A 13,293-nucleotide genomic window follows, 5' to 3' on the forward strand; every position below is an offset into this window, starting at 1 on the left:
TGCAGGACTGGCAGTTTTTCCTTTTGTCCCTAACCAGCCATGGGGGGCCCAGTGGCCTGCACAAAGGGGCAACCCAACTTAAGGCCCTGAGCTTGTCGTATTTTCTTATAGAACTCCAGGTGATCAGGGGCTGAAAAGAAAATATTGTTTTGAGGAGTTGCAAATTGTTACGTCTGTCACCTACAGATGCACCCTCATGAACTCTGTCCCTTCATGGAGACAGGTAAAGGTACTGAAAAGGTAAACAGAGCTCAGCTGAGAAACAGGAAAGAAGAGAATCCAGATATCTCCATAATTTTCAAACTCTGAGACCCAAAGCTACTGTACATAAATTCTTAGTGAATGCTCCCATAACAAACACACACTCAGACACCCACACAAACACAAACACACGCTAATGTTATAAGATGACAAAGAACTCAATCTCTGAAGAACCAGAATAGCATGTCCTTGTGTTTGCTGACCATGAACAAGAGATTAAGATTCACATTTTGTAGTAATTTCACTGACGTGCAAAGGATTTAGCTGTTAACCTGCCCGTGCATCCTTGAAAACAGAGACTTACACAAAACCCTCTAAACCCACCATTCCAAAATGTTCTCATATTTGCAGCCTTTGGAAGGCACCGAAGCATCACCACCTGACCCCTGACCACTGGCATCATCTGGGCTGCAGGACTGGCCTCTGTGAAATAGCATCAACCTTTTAGCTCCCACATATAGTGAGAACACAAAAGGCTGCTACACTGCACTTCTGATGTTACAATTTTACTGAAGAGACAAGTAGCTGTAGAATAGATAGGTTAGGGATGAAGTGAGCTTCAAGGTCATCTCTAATTAATCCTGGCATGATAGTGTCACAGCAAACATTGATCCACTGCCACATTCAAAAGTCTCCTCCACTGCAGTGGGCCAGGTTACACATTTTGAAGCCATCAAAAACCCTAACTCCCATTCCTACGATGCATTCATGATAAAATGTTGCATTAGTTGAGAAACTATGATATTTGAAAGGATCTGCAAAAAACTTTTGGTACACTAGCTCATTTATTTCTCATGCCTTTCCTAAGCAGATATTGCTTTAAACAGGTTATAGCTGAGCAAAGTTACAATCAGCTATTCACATGCTCCATATTGCCCAAATGGTATGCTGCTGAGCCAGGGTCAGAATGTAAGTCAGTGTGCCTAAGACTAAATTCCTGCCAACTACATTTCTGTGCATATGCCTACAGTGTACTTGTTATTCTGACTGTTAATCCTCAATTATGGATGACCTACCGTCTGCTGGGCAGTAGGGAGAGAGGACAAAGAAAACAACCTACTCAATTCAGACAACCTGGAGCGCCTTCTCCTGGCAAAGCCCCATGTCTTAGGCAAGACTGCTTACTTTCAGGCCCTTACATCTGGCTCTTTCATTTATTAAAATTAATTTAGGTAATATTGACATAGAACCTACTTCCCATGGGCAAAGCATAGACAGCACTGAACAAAACAGAAACAGCCATAGGCAGTAAATAAATGCAATATAATGTCAAGTTCCCCGGCTGGTGAAAGTAGTCAAGCACTTGACTGCTAGCTGAACGGCTGGTGGTTCAAAGCCACCGAGAGGTTCCTTGGAAAACAGGCCTGGCAATCTGCTCTGACAGATCACAGCCTTGAAAACCCTACGGAACTGTTCTACTCTGCACACTTGGGGTCACTATGAGTCACAATTGACAACATGGCAACTACCAACAACATAATGTCGCATGGTGGTAAGTTCTATGAAAAATGCAGCACAGTCGGGATAAGCAGGAAAAGAAGCATATTTATCTTTAGTGAGTTACTGCAGGGAAAAGCAAAATAATCATTTTAGGAAACACTGCCTAGTGAAATATGGCTTGGTAAGGAAAGAAAATTGTATTTTCAGTTCTAAAAACGTGAAGTGCTCTGTGATGATTTTGCAAACATTCATATAGATTTCAGATGCTCATTGACTTCAGCAACTCCCAAAGCACAGGTACAGGTGTCAAAGAGCACGCTGACCTACAAGGCTGGGAGAGGAAGATACACTAGTTATTCACAAAATGAAAAGGTCATTAGCAAAGGGTAAACATGTACACTGGGGCACTGGAAGAATAAAAGCAGCATGAATAAATACTATCAAGATGTAAAAGAAAACAGACAACAGTAATGATACAAAACACAAATGAAGATTTTCAGGTTTTGGGCTGATATGCAAAGAGCTTGGAAGTCATCACTCTCATCCTCAAGAAAAAAGCTGAACATATTGCACCTTGAGTATTGAGGTCACAGGGCAAATGGCTGTCCCCAAAACCAGAGGGACACATAGGCAGGTAAGACATTTGTTCCAGAGCAGAAGCCCAGGAGCAGAAACCACTGCTAGGATCAGGACCAGAGAAGGAAGACGTAAAGTGGAACTGAGGAATTCCTGCAGGCCTGGTGTGCACAAGCTTCAGGGTAAACTCTGCCAGGGAGCCGATTAGGAGTACCCACAGTTTCCTGAGCTTTACCTCCATAAACCCTGCCAGGTCCTCGGTGTGAAGATCAGAGAAAAACTCCCTTGTACTGCCAGGAGAGGCTGGAGGAAAAGCAACCACTTGGAAACTCGCCCAGAGCATCCTGTTTTCCTTCACAAGACCTGCTCTCAAGGGAAGTCATTTTACCTGAGTCTAACAGACGTGGAATAGTGAAATACCCAACCTCAGCCCCATCCAGGCTTCCTGTCTCACCACAGTGGGGGAAGGGAGAAGCAGAGAAGAACTAGAGAAGTCACTGCCCAGGGGCACAGGTTCACTAAAAGACTGAGGCCTAATTATGGGAACGCAGAGTGCTGACAGCACTGACAATGCAGTTAGCAGTATTAATTAGGCTAGTCAGAGGTCACAGGGCATTCTTTTCAATGAATTCAATTAACTAGGCTACTGAGATCACAGGAAAACGACTGCTCTCAAAACTGGACACATAGGCAGTTACAGAGAATCATTCCAAAGCAGAAGCCCAAGAGCAGAGTGTCTATGGTGTCCCTCCAGTTTTGAGGGCAGTCGTTTGCCCTACAACCTCAATAGCCTAATTAATTAAATTGATTGAAAAGAATGATCAGAGCTAAGACTTGAAAGATGTGAAGGAATTACCGAAGGGACAGCTGAGCATAGACTGTTCCAGGAGGAAACGCCAGAGCACAGGCCAGCAGGTGGGAGTGTGTCTGGTATGTTTTAGGAAGACCCAAATCCCAGAATGACCAGAGCAGCATGAGATGCTGGAGAGCAATAGAGGAATTTGGAGACGTGATTGGAGCCAGTGGGCATATCATTTTGTGGGGAAAGTGGTGGCTTCTGAAAAGACTCCGGCTTCTCATCTGAGTGAAATGGAGAGCAATTTTATGCCTTTGATCAGAAAGAATTCAAAGAACCTGTGTGTGGCGGCTAATGTAAAAGCCAGCAGATATATTAGACGGTTATGGCCATAATTAGATAAGAAATGATGAAAATGGGCATATACAGAACAATGTACATCAAAGACCACACATACTGAAAACATCAACAGGTTCCTAGAAAGAAGCAGGTAAAAAGCAAGGATATCCATTATTCCATTCCTATTTAATGTTATCCTAGATGCTGTAGCTGATACATAACCAAAAAAGGTAAAGAGGCAAGAATGTTAAAGATTAAAAAAAACTAATTTTTTAGGTTAAATAATTATACATGTAGAATCCCCAAAGATGACACAGATGATTTTAGTACTGAGAGTATTCAGATTACAAAATAAATATCAAGGTAAGTTTTATTTTAAATATTACATTTATATAAAGTAGCACCAAGCAGTTGAGAAATTTTAAAAAAAAGATAACATATATATTTTAGTAAGGATAAAAGGTATCAAAAAGGACTGTACTTAATAAGAGATCCTAATAAAGAAATTACAAAACATTATTAAATGACATACAGACTGAAAGAAATGAAAAGATAGTGTATGCTCTTAGACAACTGTTCTCTGCAGATATTTCCAATGTACTTTCATAAAATTCAAACCAATTTTTTCTGAACTTCACAAACAATTCTTCAAAAATGTATATGTGAATGCAAATGCCCACAAATAGCCCAGATATTCTAAGGAATAAGGCTTGGGTTTGTCCATGCATATCACATATAAAGTTGTATTCATATATATTTATTTCAAAAATGGAGCTACAATATATTAATATAGTACTGTCTTAGGCTGAGTTCTCTAGAAAAGTAAAACCAGTAAAGCATATAAATATCAATGTAGAGTGATTTATATCAAGAAAATGGCTCATGCAGTTGTAGAGGCTGGAAAGGTCCCCAAACCACAGGTTGGGTGGAGGTTTCTCCTGATTTACGGAGCCACAGGGGCTGGCAGGTAAGCTGCTAGCTCAAGTCCCAAGAATCAGAAGTCAGACAAAGAAGAGCCAGCTATAGGATCCCGAGTGAGCAAAACCCGGCAAGCCTCGGAGGAAAGTCCATCTATACTGCATGTAGGCTACACCCCCAAGGAAACTCCCTTTCAGCTGATTGGCTATTCACAGCAGATCCGTCATGGAGGTGATTACATTATATCAAATGTCATCATGGAAGTGATCACATCATCATAAGACTGTCAAACTACATCATGACTGCCAAACCACTAAGAATCATGGCCCAGCAAAGTTGACAATCTTATCAGAGTCCACCCCTCGTCAACTTGGCACCTGTACACATCTCCTTAAACCATACTTAATCTCTGAATAAAAACAACTGTAAAGTCTTACTTGCACCTAACAAGATACAACGAACACACACACAAGGCAAAAATACTCATAACAATTACAGTCCTCGTTTCTGCATCTGGTCACATGGACATAACTGGTATTTAGAACTACTGTCTTCTATGGCCTATTCTGTATTCCCTTCACCCTCAGCAAGCACCTCAGCTGGTTGTAGTTCTTTGCCTGGTGGAATGACCCAAACCTTCACTCCTGAAGTATCTGGGCCATTAGTAGTCATGCTGGAATTGGGTTGCTGTAATTTTCCATTGACTTTAGTCACAGGGCATGGTAGTACTAAGAGATGCCCTAAAGGATTGCCTGCATTCCAGACATTTCCTTCTTTACCTTCACTATGTAATATCCATCTTATTGATCAGGACCAATGACACTAGCCAATATGGTAACTCCCTTCTCTGTGTGTTGATCTGGAGGCATGAGGAGCCCAAAGTGGCCAGGTGGCATTTGTAGCTTCCAGTTCAATGGAATCAGTAATGTGTCTTCAGGTAAGAGCATTCCTCCCTTTGGAACTAAGACCTCTAGACCCTTAGAGTATAAAGTTGCAGGGACAGAAATAAAAAGTTTTGCAAGTGGGTCACTAGGGGTAATAGGCACTTGTGCCACTCCCATTTCCACCCCTTGATTCCTGGACCCGTGAATCCTGGCTATGGGAGAAACAGCACAATATGTTGGATGCTAGTTGAGAGCACATATAGCCTCCTGGAGAACACTGCCCCAACCCTGCAAGGTATTGCCACCTAGCTGGCATTGTAATTGTGTCTGTAGAAGGCCATTCAATCATTCTATCAAGCCAGCTGCTTCAGGATTATGGGAAACATGGTAAGACCAGTGAATTCCATGAGCACGGGCCCACTGCCACACTTCATTGGCTGTGAAGTGAGTCCCTTGATCAGAGGCAATGTTGTGTGGGATACCATGACAGTGGATAACACATTCTGTAAGTCCACGGATGGTAGTTTTGTCAGAAGCACTGAACGCAGGGAAGGCAAATCCATATCAAGAGTAAGTATCTATTCCAGTAAGAATAAAACACTGCTCTTTGCATGATGGGAGCAGTCCAATTTAATCAACCTGCCATCAGGTTGCTGGCTTATCACCTTGCAGAATGGTGCCATATCGAGGATTCAGTGTTGATCTCTGCTGTTGGCAGATTGGACACTTAGCAGTGGCTGTAGCCAAGTCAGCCTTAGTGAGTGGAAGTCCATGTTGCTGAGCCCATGAACAACCTCCATCCCTGCCACCAAGGCCACTTTGTTCATGAGCCCATTGGGCCATGACAGGAGCGACTGAGAGAAGAGGATGAGTGGTTTCCACAGAAAGTATCATCCTATTGACTTGGTAAAATCTTCCTCTGCTGAGGTCACCCTTTGGTGAGCGTTCACCTACGAAACAAATATCTTCACTTCTTCAGCCCACTCAGAGAGGTCTATCTACATACTTCTTCCCATACCTCCTCGTCTCCAATTTTCCAATCATGTTCCTTCCAAGTCCCTGACCATCCAGCCAAACAACTGGCCACAGCAGATGAATCAGTATACAATTACACATCTGGCCATTTCTCCTTCCAAGCAAAGTGAACAACCAGGTACACTGATCAAAGTTCTGCCCATTGAGTGGCCATCAACTTGGGCAATAATATTTGCCCACGGAGGGATGTCAGAGGTAGCAAGAAGAAGAAAGGGAAGGGTACCCGGTCACTCGATGGATTCCAGTAGATTGGACAGGTGGAAAAAACCAAAAAGTCATACGCTTGAAGAGGGTGCCTCTTAGGTCCATCAAGTACACGGAGCAAATGGACACCGCCCGTCCAAAAGCAGGATGAGAAGGCAGGAGGGGACAGGAACTGAGCGAATGGACACGGGAAACCTGGGCTGGCAAGGGGGCGTATGCTGTCACATTGAGGGAATTACAACCTGTGTCTCAAAACAATGAGTGTAGAAATGTTTGAGTGACAAATTAACTTGAGCCGTAAACTTTCACGTAAAGCACAATAAAAAAATGTTAAAAAAAATAAAACTCTGTCGTGTCTCCAAAGCCCCAATTCACTACCAATGTGGGTGGGTTTATGCAAGACACGCAGGAGCAGACCTGCTTCGGGTGTTTTAGGAATGGAAATGGCTGACAGAGAGCTGTTCATTAGAGGCAGCTGTGAGTGGGGGTGGCCAGACTCTCAGCCCAGAGATCCAGGTGATGGCTGGGGATGGATTGTTGAATCCAGTAGTCAGTGGCTAAGTGGAGGGAGGGAGGAGAGAAGAGGAGAGGGGGAGGGTCCGGTTGGAGCAAGGCGTGTGGCAGAGCAGGTCAGGCCTTGGGGGTAGTAAGGAGGGGCTCTGCGCCGGTGGAGGTGGTGGTATGGGTGGGGCCAGCCCCAAAGAGGGCTGACGGGATTGCAGCGGTCGCCCAGGCCTACCATTTGGAGACTTACCTCGGAATCGGGAGCATCGTCGTGCTCTGCACGTTGATGTCCAGGCAGGGGAAGCCTCGATGTGATGGTTAAGCTTGTGTGTCCACTTGGCTGGGCCCGGATTCTCAGTGGTTTGGGAGTTATGGTGTAGTTTAGCAGTCCTATGTGGACGTGATCGCTTCTATGATGAGATTTGAGAGAACGTGGGATATGCTCCATGATGGGATCTGCTGTGAGGAGCCAAGCAGTTAAGAGGGAGTTTCCTTGGGGGCGTGGTCTGCATCGACTCTAAGTGGACCCTCTGGCAAGGCTGGCGGGCTTTTGCTGGCTCTGGGTCCCGCAGCTGGCTCCTGTTCATCTGACTTGCGGTTCTTGGGACCTGAGCTGGTCACGCCCGCCAATCTTGGGATCCTTCCGACTTCGCAGCCTGGGAGCGAGAGCCCTGCTCTCTGACCTGCCGGTCTTGGGCTCTCCAGGCCCTGAGACTACATGAATCAGGAGTAGCCTCCAGCCTGAACTATGGAGGTGGGACGTTCCAGCCTCTACAACCGCCTGAGCCATTTCCTTGATAGAAATCTCTTTCTATGGATATCTAGATGCTTTACTGGTTTTGCTTCTCCAGAGAAACCAGCCGAAGACCCTCGCCCTCTTTGTTCCCAGAGCCATGGAGGCGTCTTCTCTCCACCACGGAGGTCAGAGTCACTTGGCTGTCTCTCCAAAACCCAGCTCTTCCTGCCTCCCGGCAGCCAGTCACTGCACACCCTCTCTGGCTGACAAAGCCTGGAGCATATCCCAGAAGCAGCGTGCCCACAGTGACGGGGTGCTTGGGAATGCAGAGACCTGCCTCGACTCGGGGCAGATCTTCTGGGGTCAGGGCAGGGCTCTGCAACCTGGGGAACACCTGCTACGTGAATGCCGCACTGCAGTGTCTGACGTACATGCCGCCCCTGGCCAACTACATGCTGTCCCGGGAGCACTCTGCAACCTGTGAGCAGTGGGGCTACTGCGTGCTGTGCACAATGCAGGATCACATCACCCGAGCCCTCCGTCATCCCGGCGATGTCGTAGAGCCCCCACACGCGCTGGCTCGAGGCTTCCCTCGACACCAACAGGAAGACGCCCATGAATTTCTCATGTCCACTCTGGATGCCATGCAGAAAGCCTGCCTGCGTAGCCACAGACACTTCTGCCGCCTCTCCCCAGATACCACCCTGATCTGTCAAGTCTTTGGCGGCTACTGGAGATCTCAGATCCAGTGTCGCCACTGCCAGGGAGTGTCAGACACCTTCGACCCTTAGCTAGACATTACCCTGGATATCCAGGCTGCTCAGAGTGTGAATCAAGCTTTGGAAGAGTTAGTCACCTCAAAGAGCTGGATGGTGAAAATTCGTATCAGTGTTGGATTTGTCAGAGGAAATTGCCCGCTTCCAAGATGCTGATTTTGCACACTTGCCCGTGGTACTTATCCTTGTACTGAAATGCTTCTCAGACTTGAGTGGCGACGAAACTGCTCAGCACATGTACTATCCTGAGACTCTCGACGGAGGACTGGCTGTTCACAGACTACGCAGTGCTGTTCCATGTTGGGTCGACTTGCCACACGGGGCATTACTTCTCTTACGTCAAGTCAGGCAACAGCAAGTGGTATCAAATGGATGATGCCAAGGTGTTGGCATGTGATGTGCCCTGTCTGCTGAGCCAACAAGCCTACGTCCTCTTTTACATCCACCAGAGTGAGTTATCAGAGAAAGTGAAAGTGTGCCACGGGGTGGTGGAGCAAGAATCCACGGGACGGAGGACACAGATAAGGGGGCAAGCCGCGGTGTGCCCAAAGGAGACGCCAAAGTCAACCTTGCAGCAGCGGAGGATGAGCAGCTGGAAGAAACAGCCGCCAAACAAATGACCTTAGACGAGGTGAACATTCTCCGAGCACGATACGGACTGAAGTCCAAATCCAAGCTCCGGGTCATAAACACTGCCCTGCACTCCAATGCAGTCGTCATTCACAAGTCAAAATCCAGGGATGATGTAGCAAAAAAAAGGCCACCAAGTGAATGATCTTTCCAGGTACATCTCTGCTCGGGTGGCCATTGACTTGGGCAATAACCTTTGCCCACAGAGGGATGTCAGAGGTAGCAAGAAGAAAAATGGGTGGTACCTGGTGGCTTGATGGTTTTCAGTAGTATTCCTAGCATTGTATATGAAGCTTATAAAGCTTGTTGTTGTTGTGTTGTTGTCGTTAGAAGCCGTCGAGTTGGTTTCGACTCATAGCGACCCTATGCACAGCAGAAGAAAACACTGCCCAGTCCTGTGCCGTCCTCACAATCGTTGTCATGCTTGAATGCATTGTTTCTACCATTGTGTCAATCCGTCTTGTTGAGGATCTTCCTCTTTTGCACTGGCTCTCTACTTTACCAAGCATGATATCCTTCTCCAAGGACTGATCCCTCCTAATACCATGTCCAAAGTATGTGAGACGTAGTCTCTGCATCCTTGCTTCACAGGAGCATTCTGGTTGCACTTCTTCCAAGACAGATTTGTTTGTTCTTTTGGCAGTCCATTCTATATTCAATATTCTTCACCAACATCACAATTCAAAGGCATCAATTCTTCAGTCTTTCATTGTTGAGCTTTGCTTGCAGATAAGGTGACTGAAAACACCATGGCTTCAGTCAGGCTCCCCTTAGTCTTCAAGGCAAAAGCTCTACTTTTCAACACTTTAAAAGAGGCCTTTTACAGCAGATTTGCCTAATGCAATGCATCCTTTGATTTCTTGACTGCTGCTTCCATGGGTGTTGATTGTGGATCCGTGCAAAATGAAATCCTTGACAACTTCAATCTTTTCTCTGTTTATCATGATGTTGCTTATTGGTCCAGTTGTGAGGATTTTTGTTTTATGTTGAGGTATAATCCATACTGAATGCTGTGGTCTTTGACCTTTATCAGTAAGTGTTTCAAGGCCTCTTCACTTTCAGCAAGCAATGTTGTGTCATCTACATATCCCAGGTTATTGATGAGTCTTTCTCCAATCCTGATGCCCTATCTTCTTCATATAGTCCAGATTCTCGGATTGTTTGTTCAGCATACAGACGGCAGCTAACGACAATTCTTATCAAGCCTGTTTTGAGGACCTAATACTTTTGTTACTGCACTTGGCTAATGGTGATTACAAGGCCTCTACAGAAAAATTAAAATTGGCCCAACCATCAGTCTAATTTTTAGGTCATATAATTTCACCAAAGATGATTACTATACATTTTGAAAGGAATCCATTTTAGCTTATCCCATCCGTATCACTAAGAAACAATTGAGGGAATTTCTCGGCTCTTTGCCTACTGCAGGACCTGGATTTCCAGTATTTCTCTATGAGCTCAACCACTAGATAAATATTTAAAGACCTCAGTGCTTGATATCTTTCAATTTTCTGAAGACAGCAGAGAACGCATCACAAAATTAAAGGAGTCATTCGTAAATACATCAGTTTTGGGATTTCCTAATTACAATTTGGACTTTTCTGTTTTTGCTCATAAAATATTTGAAAATCTTTTAGGAGTCCTCACACAAATAACAGAGGATGACAAAGATCAGATGGCTACTACAATTTACAACTAGACTGATTTGCCTGAGGTTACCCTCCTTGCCTTAGGGCAGTCACTGCTACTATAAAATTAAGGGAAGCAAAAGAGGACATAATTTTAGGAAACTTTCCTGATGTTTATGTGCCCCATGCAGTATCTGCTCTTTAGAATTCCACCATAACCCAGCATCTCTCAGCCAGCCCAAAGACTTCTTATGAAGTCGTTCTTTTGTAGCCTTTAACATCAGGCTACACACAGTGGCATGCTTAAATCCTGCCACTCTTTTACCCCTTCCTTGGGATAGTGATTACCCTCTACATGACTGTTTAGATTTGACAGACCAACTTTTTCGTGTATGTGTGCTTTAGATGAAGGTTTACAGAGCAAATTAGTTCCTCATTAAACAATTAATACACATATTGTTTTGCAACATTGGTTGCCAACACCACAACAGGCAACACTCTCCCCTTCTTGACCTTGTGTTCCCCATTACCAGCGTTCCTGTCCGCTCCTGCCTTCTCATCCTGGGCTGGTGTGCCCATTTAGTCTCATTTTGTTTTATGGATCTAATTTTTGGCTAGAGGTTGAACCTCAGGAGTGACTTCAGTACTGAGTTAAAACTGTGTCCAAGGGTCATGTTCTTGGGGTTTCTCCACTCTATGTCAGATCATTAAGTTTGGTAATTTTTTGAGTTAGAATTTTGTTCTACATTTTTCTCCAGCTCTGTCTGGATCCCTCTATTGTGATCCCTGTCAGAGCAGTCGGTGGTTGTAACTGGGTACCATCTAGTTGTGCTGAACTCAGTCTGGTGGAGACTGTGGTAGCTGTGTTCCGTTAGTCCTTTGCACTAATCTTTCTCTTGTCTTTGGTTTTCTTCATTCTCCCTTGCTCCAGAAGGGTTGGGACCAGAAGAGTGTCTTAGATGGCCACTCACAAGCTTTTAAGAAACCAGATGCTACTCACCAAGGTAGAATGTAGAACATTTTCTTTATAAACTATGTTATGCCAATTGAGCTAGATGTCCACCGAGACCATGCTTCCTAGCCCTCAGCCCAATAATTCGGTCCGTCAGGGAGTTAAGATGTCTCTATGAAGCTTTCATGGCCTTGCTTTGGTCAAGATGTGCTGACTTCTCCAGTATCGTATATTGTCTTACCCTTCACCAAAGTTACTACTTATCTATTGTCTGTTTAGTGTTTTCCCTCCCCACATCTCCTCTCCCTCGTAACCATCAAAGATTGTTTCTTTCTGCGTGTAAACCTTTTCATGAGTTTTTACAATAGTGGTCTCATACAGTATTTGTAATTTTGTAATTGACTTATTTCACTTAGCATAACGCCCTCCCGATTCATCCATGTTGTGAGATGCTTCACGGATTCATCACTGTTCTTTACAGTTGCATATTATTTAATTGTGTGTATGTACCATAGTTTTTATGTCCATTAATCTGTTGATGGGCACTTAGGTTGTTTCAGTCTTTTTGATATTGTGAATAATGCTGCAGGGAACATGGGTGTCCACGTATTCATTCCTGTGATGGCTCTTATTTCTTTCAGTTATATTCCTAGGAGTGGGATAGCTGGATTGTATGGTATTCCTATTTCTATTTCTAAGGAAGTGCCATAACATTTTCCAAAATGGTTGTACCATTTTGCATTCCCACCAGCAGTGCACAAGAGTTCCAATCTCCCTGCAGCCTCTCCAACATTTGTTATTTTGTTTCTTTGATTCATGCCAGTAATGTCGGGGTGAGATGGTATCTCACTATGGTTTTGATTTACACTGATCTAAGGATTAGTGATCACGAGCATTTCCTCACGTGTCTGTTAGCCACCTGAATGTTTTCATTGGTGAAGTATCTGTTGACACCCTTTGCCCATTTTGTAATTGGATTGTCTTTTTGCTGTAGAGGTGTTGGATTTTCTTACAGATTTTAGAGTTTAGACCTATGTGGAATTTGTCATAGCCAACAATTTTTTCCCAGTCTGTAGGTTCTCTTTTTACTCTTTTGGTGAAGTCTTTTGATGAGCATAAGTGTTTAATTTTTAGAGGATCCCACTCATCTAGCTTATCTTCTGGCGTTTGTGTATTGTTATTTATGGTTTTTTATCCTATATATGCTGTGTATTAGGGTCTCTAGCATTGACCCTATTTTTCTTCTATGATTTTCATAGTTTTGGGTTTTATATTTATGTCTTTGATCCATTTTGAATTAGTTTTTGTGTATGGTGTGAGGTATGGGTCCTGTATGATTTTTTTACAGATAGACATCCAGTTTTGCCAGTACCATTTGTTAAAAAGACTGTCTTTCCCCCATTTAATGGGCTTTGGGCATTTGAAAAAGATCAGCTGACAGTAGGTGGATGGATTTACATCTGAGTTCTCCATTCTGTTCCATTGGTCAATGTATCTGTTGTACCAGTACCAGGCTGTTTTGACTACTGTAGCTGTATAATAGGTTCTGAGGTCAGACAGTGCGAGTTCTCCTACTTTAGTCTTCTTCTTCAATAGTGCTTTACTTATCCTGGG

The 13,293-nt window shown here is 44.2% G+C and overlaps 1 pseudogene; it reads left to right on the forward strand.

Moving 5' to 3' along the window:
* The first annotated feature begins 7,748 nt into the window (after positions 1-7,748).
* Positions 7,749-9,356, forward strand: LOC101352831 (ubiquitin carboxyl-terminal hydrolase 17-like protein 6; annotated as a pseudogene).
* Positions 9,357-13,293: the final 3,937 nt, after the last annotated feature.

This window comes from Trichechus manatus, unplaced genomic scaffold (genome assembly GCF_000243295.1).
Source record: "Trichechus manatus latirostris isolate Lorelei unplaced genomic scaffold, TriManLat1.0 scaffold00201, whole genome shotgun sequence".
NCBI lineage: Eukaryota > Metazoa > Chordata > Mammalia > Sirenia > Trichechidae > Trichechus > Trichechus manatus.